Raw genomic sequence first — 27,315 nt, forward strand, 5'->3', positions numbered from 1 at the left:
TGCGCTTTTACTTTCTGTAAAAAATAGTTATTTACTTACTGATCTCGGAAGCGGGCAGTTTCCATTTTAGTTGTGGGCATCTGAAGCCCTCTCGTGTTCATTTCCTGGATTTCTGTCCAAATCTCACACATGCTCAGTAATGCCTCAGGGAGGCTGTCCTTCCTGACAGGTTGCTATGGCAATGTTCCCGCCCCCATGCTATAGCAGCCTGTCAATCACAACACAGGCGAGTAAAGTAGAAGTCAGATTAGGCAGGGAATGCATCGGCAGCACTAGGGGGTGTGGTCCGAAACCAGGTGACACCATCCTGATGGTGTTATAAATCATGACTTAATATTACACCTCTGACGTTCCTGGCTGTTTTTTTTTTTTTCTGTGTGTCGTTCTGTTTACCAACGACTTCCTGAGTCTGCCCTGTCACTTTATACAGCAATGTCTAGCTCTTGCTGGCTGAAATAATATAGCATTGAGAAAGATATTGGTGCTGGAAGCTCTGTTTTGTGTGACACTGTTTTATAATCCAATATGTGCAGGGAGAGAGAGGAGCTTTCAGAATATTCATCAGCAGTGTAGGGGTGGGCGGGACAGAGCAGCTATCTATCGCCAGCCAATAGGATGGGGTCAGGGCGGGCCGCTACGTGTATGCGGCTCCGCCCCCTTTCTTAAGACGCAATATAATTGGCTGGTGTTCCAAGCCTGCTCTGTCCCGCCCACCCTGACATCGCCAATGAATTCTAAAAGCTCCTCTCTCTCCCTGCACACAGTTAGATTACAAGACAGTGTGACACACCTGTCACTTTAGAGAGAAATGTCTAGCCCACGCTGGAGGGAGAGAGAGGAGCTTTCAGAATATTCATCTGCAATGTCGGGGTGGGCGGGACAGAGCAGCTATCGAACGTGAGCCAATAGGATGGGGTCAGGGCGGAGCCGCATACAGAAATAATTGCCTGGTGTTCAATAGCCGCTCTGTCCCACCCACCCCAACGTCAATGTTGAATATTCTGAAAGCTCCTCTCTCTCCCCACACACAACAGGTACAAAAAACGCGAGATTTCATTATGCTTATCTCCCAGGAACCCTTGCTTAATCGCCTAGGCTAATAAGACCAGGAAGCTGTAGAAAAACGGGGAAAAAGGGTATTTACCAGCCAAAAAAAATTGAAATATTGCCCATTGTGAAACCTATGCGCTAAGGGTATGCAGCACAGCCAAAGATGAAAAAATGGGTGAAACTCCTCTTTAAAATATTTCCACACTGCAGACATGGTTCACCTTTGCTGGTAGTGCAGAATAATAGCATAGAATGATCTATAGTGGGAGTGAAATTTGAGAGGGGTGCAGCTGCAGTACATCTGAGGTGTACCAAAAAGATTTTATATAATTGAACTGATTAAATTTGAATTGAAATGGAATGGATTGCAGGCTATTTGTTTGAGTTATTCTGTAGTATATTAGTAGTGCTAGTAAAGTAGTACTACTATATTTATTGTGTACTGTCATGTTTAAAAAATGAATGCGCTTGTTGTCATTAACCAGTTGCTGACCGCCGCACGACTATGTACGTTGACAGAATGGCACGGGCAGGCAGATTGGCGTACAGGTACGTCCCTTTAAATCTGCTGCCCAGCGGGCAGGCGCGCCTCGCGAGTGTGGCCGGGGGTCTCGGGAACTCTGTTGCCCGGAGGCCCGTGATTGCGGTCGGCAAGGGTAGAACAGGGGAATGCCTTTGTAAACAAGGCATTCCCCTATTCTGCCTAGTGACATTGTCCCTGGTGACCGTTCCCTGTGATCAGAAACGGTCATTAGTGACGTTTCACGTGTAGCCATGCCCCATAACAGTAAGAATCACTCCCTAGGGAACACTTAACCCCTGCAGCTCCACCTAGTGGTTAACCCCTTCACTGCCAGTGTCATTTTTACAGTAATCAGTGCATTTTTATAGCATTGATCGCTATAAAAATGACAATGGTGTCCGATGTGTTCACCATAATGTCAGTCACAATAAAAATCAATGATCGCTGCCATAACTAGTAAAAACAAAATTATTAATACAAATGCCATAAAACAGTCCCCTATTCTGTAGAAGCTATAACTTTTGCGCAAACAAATCAATAAACGTTATTGTGATTTTTTTTTTTTTTTACAAAAAATATGTAGAAGAATACATATCGACCTAAACTGTAAAAAAAATAAAAATGTTATAAATTTTTGGGGGATATTTATTATAGCAAAAAGTAAAAAATAGAATTTTTTTCAAAATTTACGCTCTTTTTTTGTTTATATCGCAAAAAATTTAAATGGAGGTGATCAAATACCACCAAAGTTAAAATGTTGTTCAAAGTTTGATTGAAATAGCTTATGATTTCAGTAAATATGCTGCAAACAAATGACAATTTTCAGTTCTTTACAACCTATAAAGTGTTTTGAAACTTACTCTGTGTAATAATTTGGAACAGTGCATTGTAAGTTTTTTTATTTTTGAAAAAAACAATTATTATAAGTAGGTTTGTTCAATAAAATTTGAATTGTACTCTTAATAGTTGATAACATGAGAATTATGCTGACTGTTGTTTACATCAATTATTTAGGTAAATGAGAAAAATATCATTGGCATAATAATTTGGAACAGGGTGTAGTAGTAGTAGTACTAATACCTCTAGTATACTACAGAATAGATCAAACTCAAACAAATAACATGCCATTCCATTTCAAATCAAATTTAATCAGTTCAATATATAACATATTTTTGGTACAAGTCAGATGTACTGCAGTGCAGACATTTTAAATAGAATTGCATGGCAAGAGTGCTGGCTTGTTAACAAAGGCAAAGTAGTAATAAGTAGTAATGTTTGACTGCTATAGATAGAAAGATAATAATTTCAGTACTCTAATATTACTAGTTGGATTGTCAGTTTAAGTAAGGGAACAGCGGCAATGCTCACCGGCAAATAGTAGTAATGGTAGCCATCCAGGAGGGACAGTGCCCACTCTCATACTATGAGTATAAAGCTGTCTCGCGGGTCCCAGCAGCATCTCTTAACCACAGGGAGTGTCCGCAGGGAAGGTGCTTCCAACTCCAGCGTCTCAACCGCAGGGAACGTGCTTACAAGTGCAGCGTCTTAACCGCGAGCAACATGCATTCGCCCACACAACGAGTGATGTCACCTGCTGGTTCTTCCACCACTACTGTGCATGTGCGATTTTTGGCTCCATTATCAGCAATATTTCTCTTTCAGCAAAGTGCCAAAAAGGCAATTTTCGGCCAATATGGTGCATCCCTACTTTTAAGCACCTGGGTCTCTGCTTTCCTCCATCAGGTTGCTCACCTGAGGCCTCATGGTAGCTTGTGCCTGAGAAGGCAGCGTGACCCTCTCAGGCTGAATTCCTCTACTCTGGCACAAGAGCTTAGTGAACTCACTGAATAAATAGAAATGTTAAATAATACCTGTCCTCTGTAAGTCATAGGCACCACATCCCTTTGAAACATACATTTAAGGAAAAATATGGAATTGGACTTTAAAAAAGCAAAAGAATACAAATGTTCCAAATGTTCATGTTTGTAAGTGCAATACAACTTTTAATCTTGTGGAGCTGTTATTGTTTTTTACATGGTGGGCATTGATGTTGGTGAAGTTTAATCACTTGTGGATGAGACCCAATGTTGAGGATCGTATCTGTCTGAACTGCAAGACTGGGAGTGACTACCTATTATATGCTGTTCATGATCCCCTGTCATAAGGGATCATGGCGGTTTGGTAAGAAGCCAATCTATAGTTCGGTGGAGGATACATCACTTTTCTTTGGACACGTTTTCAACTGATTTTGGAACTTGGCACAGAGCACGGGTGTTTTTTATTTCATGTGTTAAACATTTATGGACTTTATTGCTACATTCTTTGTTTTATTTATATGTCTATATATATTTTTATTTGGTTAATATTTATTGATCTAATGATATGATCTAAAAAAAAAAAATGTGATGTTCATTTGTTACTGTTTTACTGTTATTGTGGGACTTGAGAGTGCTATATAGTGCCCTCTAGTGGCTATCAACCTCTCTTGTTTTTTGGTATATTAGTGATTTATATATACCATCATATATCACATAGTTTATGATTTATATCAACATATATCACATAGTTTTGTGATTCAAACATTTGTTTCACATGGTTTAGAGGTAGCGCGATTTATATTTTTTTCACAGTTTGTTTTTTGTATCTATTGTTTACATGGTAATCGCAGCTCTCGGATTGAATAGACTGCGATTTCATTGAAGTTTTTCTTTCTTGTTTGTTTAGTATTTAGCGCAGTTTCTTTCCAATTTTCCAGAATATAAAATCCATCTACAGCATAAAATACAGTTTTAGATATGCATACAGACAAGTTTCTCAACATGTTTTGCCATTGTAAATTGGCTTCTTCAGGAGTTTGTCAAGCACTACTAAAACGAGAAAATTAGGAAAATGTATTCTTACCTGAAATTTTCTTTTCCTGTAGTCCGTAGGCGGCACACAAGGGGTAAGCTTTCCATCTAACCCCTAAAGGAAGAAAACTTAAACAAGCAGTGAGACAAGTTAAATCAATTAATCAAGCACAGCAAGTCCACCTGTCCTGAAGCTATAAACCTCCCCCAAGAACACACACAGACGTATCTTATGCAGCAATAGAGTAATTTTAATGGGAGGGTAAACTTGTGCCGCCTACGGACTACAGGAAAAGAAAATTTCAGGTAAGAATACATTTTCCTATTCCTGGGCGTCCTACGGCGGCACACAATGGGATTTGCAAAGCAGTGCAAGAAAGAAAGGGAGGGATATCAATGGTTTATGGCACCTTGAAGCACTCTCGAGCCAAAGGCCGATCCCTCGGACGAAACTACATCGATTCTGTAGTGTTTTATGAACGTGTTCGGTGAAGCCCACGTAGCTGCCTTACAGATCTGGTCCATTGGAACATGATACCTCTCAGCCCAGGACGTAGCTGTAGACCTTGTGGAGTAAGCTCTTAAGAGAAGAGGGGATTCTTTGTCTTCTAGAAAATAACAGTGCTTGATGGTATCCCTTATCCATCTTGCTAGCGATGACTTACTCGCTTTTTTCCCTTTGTTTGGCCCTTGGAACTGTAGGAACAGTGCCTCGGACTGTCTGAACCCCGAGGTTCTCTGTAAGTAGGTAGAGATGGTTCTTTTTACGTCCAAGAGGTGTAGGTCATCCTCAGAATCATCTTCAAACACAGGCAACACAATTTCCTGATTGATATTCGTGGACGTGGAGACTTTGGGAAGGAAACCCGGCATAGTCCTTAGAATAACTGCATCCGATTGAAACCTGAGATAGGGTTCTTTGGATGAGAGGGCCTGAAGCTCACTTATTCTTCTGGCGGATGTAATTGCCACTAGGAAGATACATTTGAAAGTCAGGAACCGTAAGGATGAATGCTACAGAGGCTCGAAGGGAGGTGATGTTAGCCTTTTTAGCACTAAAGGTAAGCTCCAAGCTGGTAATGGCTTATGGAAGGATGGTCGTAATTCATTAATTGCTCTGAAAAACCTGCTGACGAGAGGTGTTTTTGAAAATATTCCGTTCAGGCAGGAGTTAATGGCGGTCAACTGTGCCCTCAGAGTGTTCGGCTTCAGACCCTTTTGGAAGCCCTCTTTTAAGAACTGCAGGAGAGATGCCACTTGCTCAGGAGAAGATGAATTCCTGGCACACCAGGCCGAGTAGAGGGTCCACACTCTACTGTAGACTTTTAAGGTAGAAGGGTAGCAATAACCTCCTGAGATAGGCCTTGAGCCGTCAAGGCTTTGAGTTCAAATTCCATGCCGCCAGCTGGAGTTTCTCGAGGTCTGGGTGGAGCATCTCCGATTGGAGAAGAAGGTCCTTCTGGATGCGTAACTTCCAGACCTGATTCTTTGCCATATTCAAGGCTAGCGCGAACCATGCCCTCCTGGGCCAAAATGGCAGGATTGCTATTGCTCTCACCTCCTCGTCCCGAATTTTCTGCAGCACTTTGAGGATAAGTGGAATCGGGGGAAAGATATAGACGAAAAACTTCCTCCAGCTTATCGACAGAGCGTCTATCGCTAGCGGATTCCCCACTCTGGATAGGGAGCAGAACTGGGGAAACTTCCTGTTTTGAGAGTTGGCCATCGCATCCAAATCTGGCAGACCCCACCTGGAGGTGATCTTTTTGAAGACCAGAGGGTTCAGCTCCCAGTCTCCCGGGCCGATCGAATTCCTGCTGAGCCAATCCGCTCTCACATTATCCACTCCTCTGATGTGGATGGCCGTTAGAGAAAGGAGGTTTTCCTCCGCCCAGAGCATGATGCGGGCACACTCCTTCTGCATGGAGGGGCTTCGTGTTCCCCCCTGTTTGTTCAGGTAGAATACTGCAGGTAAGTTGTCTGATTGTACCTGAACCGCCTTGTGAAGAATTCTGGACTTGAAATGGACGAGCGCTTTCCTGATTGCCGTGCGCTCTTTCAAGTTCGAAGACATTAGAAGCTCCCTTTGCGTCCAGGCTTTTTGTACCCAATGATCCTCCACATGGGCACCCCAGGCTAAGCCTGAGGCATCCGAGGTGAGGACCGTCTGAGTCGGAGCCTTGAGGGATATGCCCTGCAGGAAACGTTGTGGGTGTATCCACCAAAGGAGATCCTGCTTCACGGCCAGAGAAATGTTGATAGTCCTCTGCAAAGAGTCTGGGCTCTTGTCCCATTGGGTCAAAATGCAGTCCTGTAGCACTCTGAAATGAGCCCTGCCCAAGGAACAGCTTCCAAGGAAGATGTCATCATTCCCAGTACTCTCATTGCCTTCCTCACTGAGCAGTGATCGATTTGCAAGAGATCTTGTACCGCCTGTTGAAGATTGGTAGCCCTCTGATCTGAAAGGAACAACTTCATCTGAAGGGTGTCTATTGTGAACCCGAGGTAGGGAATGACTGGAGTAGGGTTCAGAGAAGACTTTTTTACATTTACTATGAAACCGTGGGCGTCCAGCATTTGTAGAGTCTTTTGAAGATGTTGTTTCAACATGGCCTCTGAGGGAGCTCTGACTAGCCAGTCGTCTTGATAGGGTGTCACACATATCCCCTGTAGCCGCAGGGCTGCAGTCAGGACCACCACCACTTTCGTAAAAACTCGAGGTGCCGAGGTAATGCCAAATGGCAGGCATGTGAACTGAAAATGGAGAATCTGGAGATTGAAGAGGAGAACGACCCGTAGATATTTCCTGTGTGCCCTGAGAATAGGGACGTGCAGGTATGCGTCCTGAAGGTCGACTGACGCTAGGAAGTCTCCTTCTTCTATGTTCGCAATGGCAGACCGAATTGATTCCATTCTGCATTTGCGTTTGACAAAAAACTGATTTAGGTAAGACAGGTCTATTACTAGCCTCCATCCTCCTGAGGCTTTGGGTACTGGAAATATCGGGGAGTAGAGACCTTGGAATCTTTCTTGATCTGGAACCTTTTCTAGAGCGTGCTTTCTTTATGAAATCTTCCACCAACTCTAGAACTACTGGGTTGGAGGGCTTGTTGAGCATGAACCTCTGTGGTGGAAAAGACCCCAGCTCTAGAGAGTACCCTCTTGAGACGATGTCCGTTACCCAGGAGTCCGACGACATCTTTTGCCAGATCTGAGAAAAAAACCTCAGCCTGCCTCCCACTGGAGGAGAGGCGCTGATGGCGTCAGGCTTCTTTGGGCTTATTGAAAGGCTGCTTCTTGGCTGTCGCTGAATCTTGCCTTTTTTTATAGTAGGACCTTCTGCCCCGAAAGGAGAAAGGAATAGTTCCTTTTTGGGGAGTATCTGGAACTCCCGTAAACCGGCTTACTCGACCTTTTCTTGTCTAAGGGAAAGGCAGCATCTTTCTCCTCATTGTAAGATTTGACAATATCTTTCAGATGAGGGCCAAACATGGATGAAGGATGGAAAGGCATGTTAACAAAACTGACTTTGATCATATGTCACCCGACCATTGCCTTATCCAAAGCGCCCTCCTGGTCGCATTGGACAAGGCGAGGGATCTGGACGAAAATTTTAGAACATCCACAGGAGCATCACATAAAAACTCTGCGGCCGACTTCATCATGTCAACTCCTTTCAACAAAGAGTCTCAAGACACCCCTTCCTCAGCCAGATCCTTAGGGCTCTGGCTACCGGAACTGAGGAAGCCGCAATTTTTGAGGTGGAAGCCGCCGCTAGGTAATTCTTTTTAGCCAAGCTATCTGCCTTGCGCTCTAAAGGGTCGGACAATCTGGAGGATTCTTCTGAGGGAAACAGAGACTTTTTTAACCATCCGGGCAGCCGCCAGATCCAGCTTAGGTGGATTTTCCCACTCAGATGACAATTCGGAGTCCAGCCTATAAGAGGATTTACAGCGGGCCCCCGCATCAGATTTTCTGTCAGGATTGGCCCAGACCTTTTTGAACCAGTCACTCAGAATGGGATGAGGAGGAAATCTCATATCTGGGATCTGAGGAAAATAATATAGCTGATCCTTCTTTAGTCTCGATACATCTTTGGAAGATTCTATAGTATTCATTACCGCAGACAGTAACTTGGGAATCTTATCTTTGGGTAACAAGTACAAGTCGTCATCCAAATCATCAAAAACAACTTCCGGATTGGATGAGGAGGCACTACGTTCCCCAGATGAGGAGTTAGATGCAGCAGGGGATATATCTCTGGTACTTCCTTTTTGGGCACCAGAGAGTTTTTAATTTCTTTGAATGTGTTACACATTTCTCCCTTAAACCATGACAGGAAAGAACTAGCATTATCAGATTGATTCAAACAAGATGCGCAGGTGTCACTTGTATATGATTCTGGCAGTGGTTGTTCACATTTGTTGCATAAGTTGCCACTTAAATAATATGCTGCTGCAGATTTTAAGTATAAAATAAGTAAAAAATAAGGACCATGCCTCCTACCTCTGACCGGCCAAGGGATCTGCTGCCTAGGCTGAGTGCAGCCATTTGCAGATCCCACCGGTCAGAAATAAGCCAGGGACCCAGACCGGAAGTGACGCGGCAGAGCACTGGGATCTCCGGACCCCAGCCGCCTATACTGTACACCATATTCATGCAAGCTGCCGGTCAGCAATCGCTATCCAAAAACGAGTACTTAATTCGCCATCGGCGCTTACCGTTTCCTCCGGTCCTAGACGCGAATTCCGGAACTCCCGGAAGTGCGTCATAGGTCTGCGCGGTCCTCTGCGGCGACTTCCGGCCTATGGAGCGCAAACATCCCCGGTATCCATTCAGCCGCTGAGCGGGGAATACATGGCGGCCTCCTCAGGAAAACAACGTCCTTTATTGCCGGACCAGGGGATGTGGGGGTGCAGGCCGAGGGACCGAGGATAGCACCCGGTATACAGCCGCCCCTAAGCTCAGCAACCCAGAAGCACCGGGTGTGAGCACTTGCCTCACGTCTTCTTCATCTGTGGTAAGAAGAAAGAAAAAAATACGTCTGTGTGTGTTCTTGGGGGAGGTTTATAGCTTCAGGACAGGTGGACTTGCTGTGCTTGATTAATTGATTAATTGATTTAACTTGTCTCACTGCTTGTTTAAGTTTTCTTCCTTTAGGGGTTAGATGGAAGCTTAACCCATTGTGTGCCGCCGTAGGACGCCCAGGAAAATGGCAATATAAAAAAATATATACAGAAAATATTTATTAGTACACAATATATATATATGATAAAAAAAACACACGAGATACAGACTATTGAATAATGACTAGAAAATGTCTAAACCATAACAAAAATCCAAAAAGAATATGTAATAATTAATAATCAATTACCTGTAAATACAGATGGAAAGGCCTAAAAATGTGTAGGCCGCGATTAATCAAGGGAGACACCATGAAAAATTTAATTATGTGGTGTACCATAGAGGGGAGGATAGTATCACAAGGAACATATGACACATAGGTGCAAACTTTAGAGATGCTGAGAAATGGCAGAAGACCACCTCACATCGGGAGGATAAAAATAGATGAAAATAAATAGAGGAAAATATATGTGTGGTAAATTAATTCAAAACTGGAGCAGGAAAAAGAAGTATACCTGCCCCTGCTTGTTTCAATCCAATATGAATGTCACAAACAAAGATATCTCATGACATCCAAGAAGGTATCCATTCTGAGGCAAGAAAACATATGAAAGGGCATATAAGAAAAAAAAAAAAAATATATATATATATATATATATATAATGTGTGTATATATATATATATATATATATATATATATATATATATATATATATATATATACAAAAAACTAACAGATCTTATATCGCCGATTCGCGCCAAACAAAGTTGAGTTCCGCCGGGGGTCATACCGGAAAGTGACAAGTGGGCTACTAGGTAACCGGAACTGGCGTAGAGGAACTTAATGAAACGGGCTAAAAAATCTGGCGATGGGTGGTGCCGACCACAGCATCCAAGAACTTTTCTGGATCAGTGGTTTGACGCCCTGGGCGTCCGTATGGTCACCTGATTCCAAAGATGTGTCTCCCCTTAACCACTTACCCCCCGGACCATATTGCTGCCCAAAGACCAGAGTACTTTTTGCGATTCGGGACTGCGTCGCTTTAACAGACAATTGCGCGGTCGTGCGACGTGGCTCCCAAACAAAATTGGCGTCCTTTTTTTCCCACAAATAGAGCTTTCTTTTGGTGGTATTTGATCACCTCTGCGTTTTTTATTTTTTGCGCTATAAACAAAAATAGAACGACAATTTTGAAAAAAATGAATATTTTTTACTTTTTGCTGTAATAAATATCCCCCAAAAATATATAAAAAAACATTTTTTTTCCTCAGTTTAGGCCGATACGTATTCTTCTACATATTTTTCGTAAAAAAAAATCGCAATAAGCGTTTATTGATTGGTTTGCGCAAAAGTTATAGCGTTTACAAAATAGGGGGTATTTTTATGGCATTTTTATTAATATTTTTTTTTACTAGTAATGGCGGCGATCAGCGATTTTTTTTTTCGGTATTGCGACATTATGGCGGACACTTCGGACATTTTTGACACATTTTTGGGACCATTGGCATTTTTATAGCGATCAGTGCTATAAAAATGCATTAGATTACTATAAAAATGCCACTGGCAGTGAAGGGGTTAACACTAGGGGGCGGGGAAGGGGTTAAGTATGCCTGGGTGTGTTCTTACTGTGGGGGGGGGGGTGGCCTCACTAGGGGAAACACTGATCTTCTGTTCATACATTGTATGAACAGAAAATCAGCATTTCCCCTGCTGACAGGAACGAGAGCTGTGTGTTTACACACACAGCTCCCGTTCCCCGCTCTGTACCGAGCGATCGCGTGTGCCCGGCGGCGATCGCGCCCGCCGGGCACACGCACGGGAGTCGGGGGCGAGCCGGCGGCGTGCGTGCGCCCATAGTGGCGGCTAATAGGCAGGACGTCATATTACGTGCTCTCGCCTAGGAGAGCCACCTTGTGGACGTATTATGACGGTGCGGCGACGGCAAGTGGTTAAAGAAAAAGAACTCAACAAAAGTTGAGAGCAATAAATGAAAAGAAATATTAAATTCACTAAAATAAATAAAGAAAAAACTAATGAAGAATATTAATATAGAAACTGTTTATGGTGAAAAAGGGCAACAACCAGTCATTTATTCGATGAATAACAAACAACGAATACAAAAGAAACAGTAGACCTAAACAAAAAAAACATGTGTTTAACCTCTTGCCGACCGCGCTATAGCAAAAATACTGCTACAGCGCGGTCGAGTTAGTGTGACAGGACGTCCCTGGGACGTCCTCGTGCACTTCCGCGTTTGCGCGTCCCCTGGGGCGCGCTCGCGGAAGTGTCCGTGCTCGCCGGGTCTAGAAGACCCGGCACATCACGGATCACGGTAAATTGCCGCGAATCGCGGCTATTTACCACGTGATCGCTCCGTCAAATGACGGAGCGATCACTTGTAAACAAACCGGCGTCATTTGATGACGCCGGTTCCTCCCTCTCCTCTCTGTACCGTTCGGTACAGTGAGAGAGGAGAGGAGGGGGGGGGAGCGCGGGGTGTCAGCAGCTGCTGTGGGCTGGATCTGTGACAACTGCAGTCACAGATCCAGCCATCCCTCCCTGCGCAATACTCTGCAGTACCATCAATACTCTGCAATACCCCATACTCTGCCATCCCTCCCTGCGCAATACTCTGCAGTACCATCAATACTCTGCAATACCCCATACTCTGCCATCCCTCCCTGCGCAATACTCTGCAGTACCATCAATACTCTGCAATACCCCATACTCTGCCATCCCTCCCTGCGCAATACTCTGCAGTACCATCAATACTCTGCCATCCCTCCCTGCGCAATACTCTGCCATACACCATACTCTGCCATCCCTCCCTGCGCAATACTGTGCCATACCCCATACTCTGCCATCCCTCCCTGCGCAATACTCTGCCATACCCCATACTCTGCCATCCCTCCCTGCGCAATACTCTGCCATACCCCATACTCTGCCATCCCTCCCTGCGCAATACTCTGCCATACCCCATACTCTGCCATCCCTCCCTGCGCAATACTCTGCCATACCCCATACTCTGCCATCCCTCCCTGCGCAATACTCTGCCATACCCCATACTCTGCCATCCCTCCCTGCGCAATACTCTGCCATACCCCATACTCTGCCATCCCTCCCTGCGCAATACTCTGCCATACCCCATACTCTGCCATACCCCATACTCTGCCATACCCCGTTACTCTGCCATACCCCGTTACTCTGCCATACCCCGTTACTCTGCCATACCCCGTTACTCTGCCATACTCCGTTACTCTGCCATACCCCGTTACTCTGCAATACCCCGTTACTCTGCAATACCCCGATACTCTGCAATACCCCGATACTCTGCAATACCCCGATACTCTGCAATACCCCGATACTCTGCAATACCCCGATACTCTGCAATACCCTGATACTCTGCAATACCCCGATACTCTGCAATACCCCAATACCCTGCGCGATACTCTGCAATACCCCAATACCCTGCGCGATACTCTGCAATACCCCAATACCCAAATACTCCGCAATACCCCAATACTCCGCATATATAATGTTTTGGGGTTCTATGTAATTTTCTAGCAAATAAATTGTGATTTTTCCATGTAGGAGAGAAATGTCAGAATTGGCCTGGGTGCTCCAGAACGCCTGATGGCGCTCCCTGCATGTTGGGCCTCTGTATGTGGCCACGCTGTGTAAAAGTTGCACACATGGGGTATCGCCATACTCGGGAGGAATAGCAGAATGTGTTTTGGGGTGTCATTCGTGGTATGCATATGCCATGTGTGAGAAATAACCTGCGAATATGACAGAAACAAGTTGTTGGTTTTTTTTTTTTACAGAATTTTCGGTCGTTTTTCTTTTATAGCGCAAAAAATAAAAAACCCAGAGGTGATCTAATACCACCAAAAGAAAGCTCTATTTGTGTGAAAAAAAGGACAAAAATTTCAAATGGGTACAATGTTGTATGACGGAGTAATTGTCATTCAAATTGTGAGAGCACCGAAAGCTGAAAATTGGTCTGGTCAGGAAGGGGGTTTAAGTGCCCAGTGGTCAAGAGGTTAATACAAAATCGCTACAAACACATGGCTTAAATTTCACTTCAGAGGAATGGTTTAAAGCTAATGGACTCATTTAGCCCTGGGTAGGAGGTAGCAGCCAGGGAATGTATCCACTTTGTCTATCTCGGTAAAAGACTCATAGCCACAACCCCACCTCTTTCATTTAAAGGGAAATGTTCCAATGCAAAGAATTTCATCCTTGATAGGTCGAAAGAGTGGTAAAGACCACTATGTCGACTAATTGGAGTTTCAGTAGAATTGGTCAAAAATCTGCAAAATTAAGGCCCGCAAGGGGTAGTGCCCCTATGATTGCCCCACTTGTTGTGGTTTTAAGATGGCTATGGACCAATTGGTCCTTCAGGGACCTGGATTTTATAGAAGTAATTTGAGGATAAGGCTGAATGTATTTGGAGATAATCTCATCTGCAAATAATAAAGGCCAGAATTTTTGAATGATCTTTTTAACTCTTTGGTGCTCTCCTGAGAATCTTGTAATCAGGCGACCCTGCTGGCCTGAAGATACAGATTTTTTGGAGTGAATAAGGTCCGTAGGTCCTCTCCCAAACACGAACACCACACCACAAACACAGACACCAAAAATGTGCAGAACTCTTTGGCTGCACTGAAAGTGACCCAAAAAACGGTCTCCTAAGTAATTAATTTATCCTCATACCCTCTGACAGCAGATCAGACTCAGGTTTTAAGCCTGGGATTGACCGTCTGCCCAGATCAAGAGGTGGATGCCTTTGAGATAATAAAAGATTGTTAATCTTTTTGCGAGAAAACTAATGTTTAAAATCATATATGATGAGGATTTCAAACATCCCCCTCGGAATTTTTCAGCTGAGGATTTGGAAAAATAAGATTATCAATAAAATCAAGGCTCTCAATGACCTTATGGAACTATGGGAAGAGGGAAACCCCTTTGATGATCCTCTAGAAGAGGTCCCATCCAGTTCTTTTTCTTTAAATACTACTGAGAGACTCATTTCTCCGCCCAATCTCTACAAACCCAAATCTAAAACCTTCTCAAGGTAACCCTAACATCTGGGCCTTTACCCAGCAGGTCACAAAAGAATTACAGAGCACTAAGTGGAAAAAATAATTCAGTGGAAGATCTAATCTTAAACCATCATACCGTCAAGCTTTATCATGTCTCAAACAAAATGAGCACATTGTTATAAAACCCTCTGACAAAAGGGGCAAACATTGTGGTAATGGATGTAACTAATTAGAAACAGATGGTGATGGATCTTCTACTGAATCAAAGCTGGTATCGTCCTATTCCATTTGCACAAGTGAAGTATGCAGAAACCAAATATCACATCCTTATTACTCGTGCTTTCTATAATAATCTCCGATATAAAAAACTGTGAATATCTCACTATTGATAAACCCAGACTTCCAACCCTGTATGCTCTACCCAAAGTACACAAGAACATAGAATCTCCTCCTGGACATCCTATTGTGTCAGGAAATGACTGTCTTACGGAATCAGCGAGCAAACTTGTGGATGATTACCTAAGACCACATGTTGGCTCCCTGAGTTCCTATATATAAGACACAGTGGATCTTTTGAGATCTGTGGATGGTCTATGTGTACCACAGGGTTCTTGGCTTGTGGCCATTGATGTGGAAGCCCTCTACAACTCCATCCCCCATGATTGGGGGATCAGAGTTGTGGAGGGCTTCCTGTCTGAAAGAGGACCTGGGGCCTTGTCATACAACAAGTTCATCTTGGATTTGTTGTTCATTTTAATGAATAACATTTTGGTTTTCGACCGCTCCCACTACCTCCTGGTGCAGGGTGTTGCGATAGGGACCAAGTGTGCCTTATCGTATGCCAATCTGTACTGGGGGGGGGGGGGGGGGGGGGGTTAGCGTGAGATCTTCTCAGATGAGTTTCTGGAGTTTTTTGACAATGTTTTTATTTGGCGTCGGGTCATCAATGATATTTTTATTGTCTGGACAAACCCCATTCAGGAACTTTCTTCCTTTATGTCTAAATTGGCCAATAATGGTTACAATCTCAAATTCACTATGACAAATTTATTTTTTATTTTATTTATATATTTTTTTTATTTTATTTTTTATGGTTGAACTGGATGGACTGGTGTCGTTTTTTAACCTGACTAACTATGTAACTTGTGACCAAAGGGTCATACATTTTTTGGACATTTCCATCTATCTTAATGTGGATGGTACTTTGGGTTCCTCCTTCTTTAGAAAGCCATTAGCTGGCAATACAATATTGCACGCTGCTAGCTCCCACCCAAAATCAATGGTGGAGAGCATACCATATAGCCAGTATCTAAGAACTAGACAATGCATTTCCTGAGGAAAATGCGAGTGGGAATGCTGAATAGCTGAATTGCTGAGCCCGCACAAAAGCCATTCACCATAACCACTACAGTAACTTTAGGACATACAAGCAGTGTTCCTTCAGTACTTATAAAGCCTAATATCACACAGCTCCTTTCTCTATCTGCAATATAGAGAGTGTCCTGACTTGCCTGGTCGCCCCTCCCCCCTCAAGAGGCTTTCTCCACATGAGGTGGGGGAGGAGGACTGCACTGAGGTAAGGAAAGCTATTTAGGGAATCAAAATACCATTAGAAACGCTTTCATCCACACACAAAATCAGTTATCGAAGCCTTCAAACAAAACGTAATAAATCCACAACCGTACATGCGATCGATACAGCAACTTCACCGTTTGAAACACAAGGCTTTTGTGAACAAATCGGTATAAAATTTATGTTGATAAACTTAAAAATGTGGGCATGTCAGCGATTTAGAAAAGAGCGTCTTTGTGTGTTTTGCAGAAACATTTTAAAGTCTTTTTAACATGAGTGTCAATGAGAGTGGTTTTGTCCCTCTTGTCCTTTAGAAGCTCCTGGAACTAAAAATAAAATACGTATCACAAAACTGATAACATTGCCTGAAACCAGACAAACATACCTACGTTTTGATATATAAATTGTGTATGACAAGTAGATCTTGTGGGCGTGAGAGCAATTTGTTTCCCCTTTTTTTAAAGATAACTTTTTTTTCAATCATCTCCACTCTAAAGGTCACATGACACACTCTAAATCCCTTCCATAGGATTACATTATAACCGATTACATTTTCTGAAAAAATCGCTAAACGTAAATTGCGTTTTCACAAAAACCGTAAAAGATATCAATCTGAAAAGTCATAGCCGGATACCTGAATATTTTGTGACCGCTTTAAAGTTTGTTTGGTGTCTGTAAGTGAAAGTATGAAGGAGCTGAAACTTTTGGCAGGGCATGTGATTTCAAAGGGAAAAAGGATGTTCTCCAAAAAATCTGTATCTTTCATTTTTATTTATTGATCTCAACTTTTGTTGAGTTCTTTTTATTTAAATGGAGACGCATCTTTGGAATCAGTTGACCATACCGACGCCCAGGTCATCAAACCACTGATCCAGAAAAGTTTTTGGATGCTGTGGTTGGCGCCACCCATCGCCAGATTTTTTAGATGAGATTTAAATGAGTACATTAGCTTTAAACCGTTCCTCTGAAGTGAAATTTAAGCCATATGTTTGCAGCGATTTTGTATTAAACAAATGTTTTTTTGTTTGTCTACTGTTTCTTTTATATCTGTTTGTTGTTGTTCATCGAATAAATGACTGGTTGTTGCCTTGTTTCACCATAAACCGTTTCTATATTAATGTTCTTCATTCGTTTTTTCTCTCTTTATTTGAATGAATTTAATATTTATTTTCATTTTTATTTATTGATCTCAACTTTTGTTGAGTTATTTTTATTTAAATGGAGACGCATCTTTGGAATCAGTTGACCATACCGACGCCCAGGTCATCAAACCACTGATCCAGAAAAGTTTTTGGATGCTGTGGTTGGCGCCACCCATCGCCAGATTTTTTTAGCCCGTTTCATTATGTGATTGCCAAAATTATGGCTTCCTGCCCCCCTTTTCTCCACACTTGGCCCGGTTGTATTTGTGTTCGATGGTTTTAAAACAGTGATGGCTCGCTTACATTATTATTTTTATTGTTTGCTTGCTAGTATTGTCCTTTCCACAATTAGCTTCAGATGCGTCATGCCGATGTATCCATGGATGGACTTGTCATTTCCGGTACGCGGCTCAGTGTTCCTCTACGCCAGTTCCGGTTACCTAGTAGTTCACTGGTCACTTCCGGTATGATGTCTGGGAACTCGACGATGGAACTGATGCGTCCGCTCTGCCCCTTTGTTTGGTGCGAAACAGAGCCCAATGGGAAGGAGGAGGGGGACATGTAAGAGCTATTGTTAGTTTTTTGTAGTGGCATGGCCTGCACCATCAGGAGAAGATTACTATTGCAATCTAAATGTGGAGGTAATTACATTTTTAGATCTAGTTGGAGGCTTCTCCCCTTTTGTAGGTTTTTATACCTGGATTTTGACTTTGTGGTATATTTACATTTTGTAGACTGATGTTAAGCTGATGCTGTTTGATCAGCTTTGGATGTCGTTTTTTCATCTGGACTTGTAACACCCTAGCAGCATATATCAGGTAGTAACTTTTTCATGTGTGGATTGGGCATTAGCATTGATATACCGTGTGTGTGTGTATGTATATATATATATATTTACTTATATGCCCTTTCATATGTTTTCTTGCCTCAGAATGGATACCTTCTTGGATGTCATGAGATATCTTTGTTTGTGACATTCATATTGGATTGAAACAAGCAGGGGCAGGTATACTTCTTTTTCCTGCTCCAGTTTTGAATTAATTTATGTGTCATATGTGCCTTGTGATACTATGCTCCCCTCTATGGTACACCACATGATTCCATTTTTGATGGTGTCTCCCTTGATTAATCGCGGCCTATGCATTTTTAGGCCTTTCCATCTGCATTTACAGGTAATTGATTATTAATTATTACATATTCTTTTTGGATTCCTGTTATGGTTTGGACATTTTCTAGTCATTATTCGATGTCTGTATCTCTTGTGTTTTTCATCACATATATATTGTGTACTAATATTTTCTGTATAATTTTTTTTATATTACCATTATTTTCTCTTGTTTTAGTAGTGCTTGACAAACTCCTGAAGAAGCCAATTTACAATGGAGAAACATGTCGAAAAACTTGGCTGTATGCATATCTAAACCTGTATTTTATGCTGTAGATGGATTTTATATTCTATCATGAATTTTTTGTAATCATAACATTTATTTTTGATATATATAATTTGTGTTTTTTTTGCACCATAACCACTTGACCACTGGGCACTTAAACCCCCTTTAAAAACCAGACCAATTTTCAGCTTTCGGTGCTCTCACAATTTGAATGACAATTACTCAGTCATACAACATTGTACCCAAATGAAATTTTCGTCCTTTTTTTCACACAAATAGAGCTTTCTTTTGGTGGTATTTAATCACCGTTGGGGTTTTTTTTTTTTTTTTTTTGGTGCTATAAGAGAAATAAGACTGAAAATCCTGTAAAAAAAATGAATTTTTCTTTGTTTCTGTTTATAAAATTTAGCAAATTAGTATTTTTTCTTCATTCTTTTGCATAATGTGAAAGATGAAGTTACGCAGAGTAAATAGATACCCAACATGTCACCCTTCAAAATTGCACACGCTTGTGGAATGGCGCAGAACTTCACTACTTGAAAATCCCCATTGGCGACGTTTTAAATATTTTTACTGGTTATATGTTTTTAGTTACAGAGGAGGTCTAGGGTGCAGGACTTACGTGTGCGTTCGCTTCTGCATGCGAACACACGGACAGGGGCGCTTTAAAAAATATATTTTATTGTTCACTTTACTTTAGTTTGACACTTTTTTCCGCAAAAAATAATAATTAAAAACGGGTATTGCAGAGTGTTGCAGGGTATTGTAGAGTATTGCACAGTATGGGGCAGAGTATTGCAGGGTATTGTGAGTATTGGGCAGGGATGGCTGAGCAGGGATGGATGGCTGGATCTGTGACTGCATTTGTCACAGATCCAGCCCACAGCACTGCTGCTGCCTCCACTCTCTTCCCTCTCCTCTCACACTGTACCGTTCGGTACAGAGAGGGGAGGGAGGAACCGGCGTCATCACATTGGACGGAGCGATCACGTGGTAAACCGCCGCTATCAGCAGCGATTTACCGTGATGCGCCGGGTCCTCTGGACCCGGCAGTCACGGACACTTCTGTGTGCACGCCCCCTGCGATTCTGGGAGGACATCTATGGACGTCCTCCCAGAGTTAAGGAACCGCCTTGTAGCCGTAATTCGGCTATGGGGCGATGATTAAGTGGTTAAAGTCCCATTCCATATTTTTCCTTAAATTTTACTGAATAGTCTCCCAACCCCCTTCAGAGCCTGCCTCCCTGGGATAGGCCAGCAATGTATCTATATTCATGCTGCCATCTGCATAAATTCACATCTACTATCCAGAAGCTTTACAAATCTCCTGAATACAGAGGAGATTTGTTTAGACCAGACTGGCAGCAACTGCGAAGACCTAACTATCAGATTACAGCCTCACTGGATGCGGTGAGCAAAATCTGCTTTCTCTTATCGTCCATGGACGGACACAGCTCCTTAAATCTTGACAAGTGGGTTATGTTCCCTGTGTACAGGAGAGGACTAGGCAGAAACATGTTAGATAATTAAATACGTGTTACATTAACAGAGTTGAACAGCCCCGCCCAGGGGGCGGTCCCTCCATACATAACCCTCCTCACTGCAGCACGCAGCCTCAGTTTCGTTCTGCCTAGCAAAGGAGAAGGACGTATGGCTCCCTTTGTTCCCAGCGCCCCGAGGAAAAGTTTTTTTATTTTATTTTTGTCTTTTGACTTCTGTCAACTGTTGGCTGAGAGACAGGCTGGATATTATAGATCCTTGTAGTCTTCTCAGTCTGGCCAGCGAGCGTGAGCACACCTTTGCAAAGAGGCTGGGTCTGCCACGACATGCCCCATGACTCCTGGGGTGGCCAGTGAGCTTTGCTCCGAGGTCCGCACATGACTGGGCTGTGGTGTTGCCTCACTCACAGTGGACCGGGCTGACAGCTAACTCCATTGCGGTTGTACGCCTGTCTGGGATGTGTCAGCGAAGTCGTCGCATGGACGGGTAAGGACAGTCCCTCCCTCTTAGGTGGGGTGGTATGGCTGAGCTTTCCTGGGGTTTGGATATCCTTCCTTCCCTGCTCCCTTTTTTCCCTCTGCTGTTTCATTGCTGTGGGGGGGGGGGGCACCTTGCTGAGGGACTGTATGCTGGCCTATGTGTTTTTTTTTACGGCTGGGGGTCCTTTTTTCTGGAGGTTTTGTGGTGCTGTGCAGCCTTTTTAGGCTTTCACCGTTTAAATTGCGGCGTTTTGCCGCCATTCGGGCGGCTCTGGCAAAACATTTTGGGCGATTTTCAATTCCTATTGAAAATCCCATTGGTGGCCATTTTGTTGTAGCCGCGCTGTGAGGCTCCATATGCTGCACTCGGCGGCCATCTTGCCTGAGTCCCCGGCCTCTAGTGCTTGTTCCTACGGCACGCGGCACCGTTCGTCTCACACAGTACCACCGGATACCTCAGCTACCTCACAGCTTTTCTCCTCACACACAGCGGTGTGCTGGAAACGGGCAGCGGCGCTGACCAGGCTCCTCGGGTGTGGTGAGTCCCCTGGGTAACCACCCCCGGGCAGCGCAGCAGGAGTGGTGTTTTTGTTTAGGTCTGAACTGGGCCCTGGGAGTTTTTTCCTCATAATGGTAGTCAGTATCTGGAGGCAGCAGATGGCAGCAGGTGTTAGCACCTGGGACTCCCACAGAGGCTTTATTGCTGGTCCTGGACACTTTTGTGCCAGGGTGGGCGAACTGCAGACGGGAGATAAAAGACTGACCATTTTCCCTGTTATCCCCTGGGGAATGCTCTGTTATGGAGCCATGGACCAGGTACCTGGGTAGTAAAAAAAAAAGCAGGATAAGGCATTAATGGGTGCGCTTCTCACTGCTGCAGTCTTTTTTGGATCACACGAATCAGACCGCTCCGTGTAGGTTTTTTCCTTCTGTGCCCTTCTTTGATAATTTCTAAGAGGCGGAATGAGAAAAGCCGCTGAGGGCTTTTGTAGTCCCTCACTGCCGGGCGGTTCAGTGCCCCTTTGAGGAGAGCCTTTTCAAAAGGTGGGCTTCTTCTCCAATGGTGGACCCTCCGGGTGTCATGTATAGGTGACCTCTCTCCCTATTGCTGGAACCCCCGCTTGTATGGATCTGACTGATAGAAGATCCGAAGTACTGACCCGTTCCATGTTTACCATGCTGGGGTCTGACTTGCGGCCTTTGTGGCCACTACTCTGGGGTCTCAGTCACTCACGGAGTGAGCATTTTGCACCAGACAGTGGAGGAGCACCGACTCTCTCCCGAAGTTATTAGGCTAGTGAACCAGCTGGTCCAGGGCCTCATATAGGTCTGTGATGCTTCATTGAATGCTGTGCCCTTGTTATCCAGGGCTTCTGTTTCAGAATGGTTTTATGCACACGGTGGTGTAGTGGTTAACTCCATTACTTGGCAGCAAGAGAGTCATTGGTTTGAATCCGGACACTGACGCCAATTCTTCCTGGAGCTTGCATTGTCGTTCCCTGTGTCTGCGTGGTTTCCTCCGGGTACTCCGGTTTCCTCCAAGGCATGTGTGCATACACCTACATAACATACATACACACTATGTGTGTGTATTATGTAGGGGCAACCCTCCCAGGCCGTCAAAGGCCCAGCTGGGGGACTAATCTGTCCCTGGGTGCGTAAGCCGATCACGCCGGCACCCAAATCCTGCCAATGTTATGTAGCCTTTCCTCCCTGTCTCTAGGTGGGAGGGGCGGCTTGCATGTTCACAATTCAGTGAAACCTCCCTGCTCTCCAACCAGTGGGTCTGCGAGGTGGTCTCTTCGCAGTACTAGATAGGGTTTCCTCCTATCCACAGAACAAAGTTCTTTCCTTGTGTCTTCCTCTCCCGGCCCGTCGGTCTGCCTTGGGCAGTGTGGGATTTGCTAAGCTGCGGGGTAATTTTACCTTTCCTGCAGGACGAGAGGTTTCGGGCCCTGAATACCTTTGTGATAGTCGGGTAGTTTCGCATGGAATCCATTCGTTCGGTGGTAGCTGCGCTCCATCCGGAGGACGTCTTGGCTTCCTCGGACATCAGGGACGCATACATGCTTGTATGGATCTGACTGATAGAAGATCCGAAGTACTGACCCGTTCCATGTTTACCATGCTGAGGTCTGACTTGCGGCCTTTGTGGCCACTACTCTGGGGTCTCAGTCACTCACGGAGTGAGCATTTTGCACCAGACAGTGGAGGAGCACCGACTCTCTCCCGAAGTTATTAGGCTAGTGAACCAGCTGGTCCAGGGCCTCATATAGGTCTGTGATGCTTCATTGAATGCTGTGCCCTTGTTATCCAGGGCTTCTGTTTCAGAATGGTTTTATGCACACGGTGGTGTAGTGGTTAACTCCATTACTTGGCAGCAAGAGAGTCATTGGTTTGAATCCGGACACTGACGCCAATTCTTCCTGGAGCTTGCATTGTCGTTCCCTGTGTCTGCGTGGTTTCCTCCGGGTACTCCGGTTTCCTCCAAGGCATGTGTGCATACACCTACATAACATACATACACACTATGTGTGTGTATTATGTAGGGGCAACCCTCCCAGGCCGTCAAAGGCCCAGCTGGGGGACTAATCTGTCCCTGGGTGCGTAAGCCGATCACGCCGGCACCCAAATCCTGCCAATGTTATGTAGCCTTTCCTCCCTGTCTCTAGGTGGGAGGGGCGGCTTGCAGGTTCACAATTCAGTGAAACCTCCCTGCTCTCCAACCAGTGGGTCTGCGAGGTGGTCTCTTCGCAGTACTAGATAGGGTTTCCTCCTATCCACAGAACAAAGTTCTTTCCTTGTGTCTTCCTCTCCCGGCCCGTCGGTCTGCCTTGGGCAGTGTGGGATTTGCTAAGCTGCGGGGTAATTTTACCTTTCCTGCAGGACGAGAGGTTTCGGGCCCTGAATACCTTTGTGATAGTCGGGTAGTTTCGCATGGAATCCATTCGTTCGGTGGTAGCTGCGCTCCATCCGGAGGACGTCTTGGCTTCCTCGGACATCAGGGACGCATACATGCATGTCCCGTTTTGCGCATGTCAGTGTTTTTTTCTGTGCTTTGTGATGAGAGAGGGTCTTTGTCAGCCTGTGGCCCTCCCTTTTGATCTGGCGTCAGCACCATGGGTTTTCAGCTAGGAGCTTGCACTTATCCTAACTTTGTTGGTACAGCGAGGCTTTGCCTCATTGGCTACTTGGACGACTTTCTTCTGAGAGCAGCTTCTCTCTCAGGCCTAGTGGATGTGTTATTCCCATTCAGACCCTCCGAAGATTCGGGTGGGTGTTAAACGTTTAGGCCAGCAGGTGTAGCTCAGTGGCAGCAAGCCTGTCTTCCATGTGTGCGACCCAGTGTTCAAATACTGGGCATGCTAGGTTCTGACTCAGCGTTGGAGTATCTCGGGTTGATCCAGACTCCTCAGTGGCGAAGGTCCTACTTCCCCTGGAGAAATTGCGGGCTCTTCAGTCTGCGGTGAAGGTATTGGCATCACGCAATTGGTCTTCTCTCCGGGCACCTGCTGGTCCGGGGCCTGTGGGTAGCCTCCTTCAAAGGGGGTACTGTGTGCCCAGTTCCACACTTGGGTTTTCCGGGGAAAATAGTGTCCAGGTGTTAAAAATCGCTTGTCTCTGAAATCATCAGATTCCGGTGCGCCACCTAGTCAGAGTCTTTCTCTGTTGGTGACAGAGATCCCCGACTCTTCGGTCCGGGAAGTTGTTTCTTCCCTCCAGTGGTCGGGATTTACGACGGATGCCAGCCTTAAGGGTTGTGGGCCTGGGGGGGTCTCGTCGGCTCTGAGTCGCTGGACTTGCGTGGATCTGCGGCCACACCTCCCTGTATGTACCTGCTCTCGTCTGGTCTCGGTAGTTACCCAGGGTCGGGCCTGGGTGGGTGACCGCCTGGGACCACCAGGTGCTGTGGACCCTGTCTACTGGCTACATAGCGATCAGGCTATGTTTCTCCTCGTGGTCGAGGAGGTTGCAAGGTCATCCGATCTGGTTGCAAGATCATCCGATCTGGTTTCAGCCGGACAACGCCATGGCAGTGACTTCGGTCTACCTTCAGGTATACCAGCAGGCGGGCTACTGGAGTCGCCAGATGCTGGACCATGGTGTCTGGTCTTGGTGAGCCTCACAGGGCATGGATCTCCTGGTCGCTTGTCTCCACTGCAAGGGTATCGAAGCTAGTGGCCAGGTCTAGTGATCTGGTACAGATGCGCCAGTCGCGCTGGTGGCCCTGTGGGGTCTGTATTGGCAATTTTTTTGCCGTTCCGCCATTGTAGTTGCTTCCTCGGCTGCTCCACAGAGTGGAGGCTTAGGAGATCCCGATGATTCTAATCGCTCCAGCTTGGCCTCGGCGTCCTTGGTTCGTCTATCCTGTCGGTTGCCGGGGCGGGAGGTACCTCTGTCTCGAGGTCCCATGTTTCATCCTGTTGTACAGTCACTGACTTGCTCAACATGGCTATTGGAAGCCAGACTTTGAGACCGTGGTCTGTCCGACTCGTCATCTCAACAATGCTGAGGGCACTGTAGTCTTCTTCCGGAGGATCTACCATCGCGCCTGGCAGGCTTACATCTCTTGGTGCGAAGAGATGGAGTGACGTACTCGGTGCCCAGGGTCCTGCTGTTTTTACAACTTGGAGTGGATCGAAAAATTGCTTAAAGCACCGTTTGGGGGCAGATTTCAGCCTTGGCTGTGTTCTTTTAGTGGCCATTTTGAGGCCCGTTCCCTGGTGGGTCCCTTGTTTGTGCAGGGGGTTTGTCATATACTTCCCCTCTTGGCCCATCTCTCCCCCAGTAGTTTTGACTCTGGTGCTCTCGGTGCTTCTGGAACCTTCCTTTTGGTAACCTCAGAGAGACTCTCTCTTGACACTATCTCAGAAGGTGGCCCTTTTAGTGGCCTTTACCTCTGTTAGAGGGGTTTCTGAGTTGGCGGTCTTGTCTTGCAAGCCGCCATGCTTGATCCTCCAAAAGGGTTTGGTGGTGGTGCACCCGCGACCTTCCCTTCTTCCGAAGGTGGTTTTGGCCTTTCGCCAGAATAAGGACATTGTTCTTCCATCCTTCTGTCCTCGGCCGGCGCATCCTACGGAGGTTGCCTTTCATACTTTAGGGGTGGTACGTGCTTTGCGGGTGTACCACCCTGCTTCGGCTCTGTTTCGGAGATCTGACTCTTTTGTGTAGGTGTCTGGTCCACAAAAGGGCCTGGCGGTCTCGTCGACCACCATTTCTCGGTGGATCAGGTAGGCTGCCATACAGGCCTATGCTCTTAAGGGGCGGGCTCCCTTTCCGGTCACGGCACTTTCGACCAGGGCAATTGGTGCTTCCTGGGTTTTTTTCCGACATCATGCGTCGGTCTCATAGGTATGCGAGGCGGCGACTTGGTCGTCAGTTCACGTTTTTTCCAGAATTTACATTGTTGCTGTGAGTGCATCTTATGATGCTTCTTTCGGCCACTAGTTTTTGCATGCGGCTGTTTAAAGTTGCACCACCTCTGTTGAGGAGCTCTGCTTGTTTTGGGGTGAAATTAAAATTGGTTTTACTGATGTATTTCCCACCCCTCGTTTTTGACACTGCTTGGGGACATCCCACTTGTCAAGATTTAAGAAGCTGTGTCCGTCCATGGACGATAAAAGAAAATAGGATTTTTTGTACTCACCGTAAAATCCTTTTGTCTGAGTCCATGGACGGACACAGCTCCCACCCCTCCTTTTTAGGTTTGTACTGCTTGTTACGAAATGAGGCTGCATGCTGCAGTAAGGCGGGTTATGTCTGGAGGGACCGCCCCCCCTGGGTCTCAGTTAATGTGACATGTATTTAACTATTTAACATGTTTCTGCCTAGTCCTCTCCTGTAAACAGGGAACATAACCCACTTGTCAAGATTTAAGGAGCTGTGTCCGTCCATGGACTCAGAGAAAAGGATTTTACGGTGAGTACAAAAAATCCTATTTTTGTCTACCAGAAAAATGCAGCCACACTGTGTGTGCAGTGTGGCAACTAAATTTGCCTGTCAAAAAACAAACACGATCACCTAACTTGCCTAACTATCCTAGCACTTGGCTAGGAGGGTGCTACAATACCATCATGCTAATTTAATTTCCTCCTCACCTTCTAGAACAGGGATATGCAATTAGCAGACCTCCAGCTGTTGCAGAACTACAAATCCCATGAGGCATAGCAAGACTCTGAGAGCCACAAGCATGACTCCCAGAGACAGAGGCATGATGGGACTTGTAGTTTTGCAACAGCTGGAGGTCCACTAATTGCATATCCCTGCTCGAGAACACTAATATCTGTAACCATGACCGTTCTAGAATAAATCTGGCCATAGATGTGCCTTTCTTTGTGTTCAGCCATTGGGCTGGTGGATGAAGGAATCTCACCTGCTGAGACATGTATTCTGACAGAGGGAATTGGCTGCAGCTGATAATCGAGAAATGTTTTCCAACATTCTTCTTGCTTAGACGCAAGTTTCACAACTCGCATTCGGCGCTCTATAAGTATTTAATCCAATCCAATCCAACATATTGATCGACTTCTTTTGAGCAGGAACACGCACACATGGATTGAAATTCGTCTAATAACTGCTGAACCGGACAAATTTTGATCCATCTTTGGCCAGCTTTCAAACATTCTCAGTTGCAAACAA

At 45.1% G+C, this 27,315-nt stretch overlaps 1 protein-coding gene across 1 annotated transcript in view; it reads left to right on the forward strand.

The window, feature by feature from the left end:
* Positions 1–27,315, forward strand: part of MBOAT7 (membrane bound O-acyltransferase domain containing 7) — a 631,660-nt gene that overhangs the window by 420,678 nt on the left and 183,667 nt on the right.

The sequence above is a fragment of the Rana temporaria genome, chromosome 10, assembly GCF_905171775.1.
Source record: "Rana temporaria chromosome 10, aRanTem1.1, whole genome shotgun sequence".
Taxonomy (NCBI): domain Eukaryota; kingdom Metazoa; phylum Chordata; class Amphibia; order Anura; family Ranidae; genus Rana; species Rana temporaria.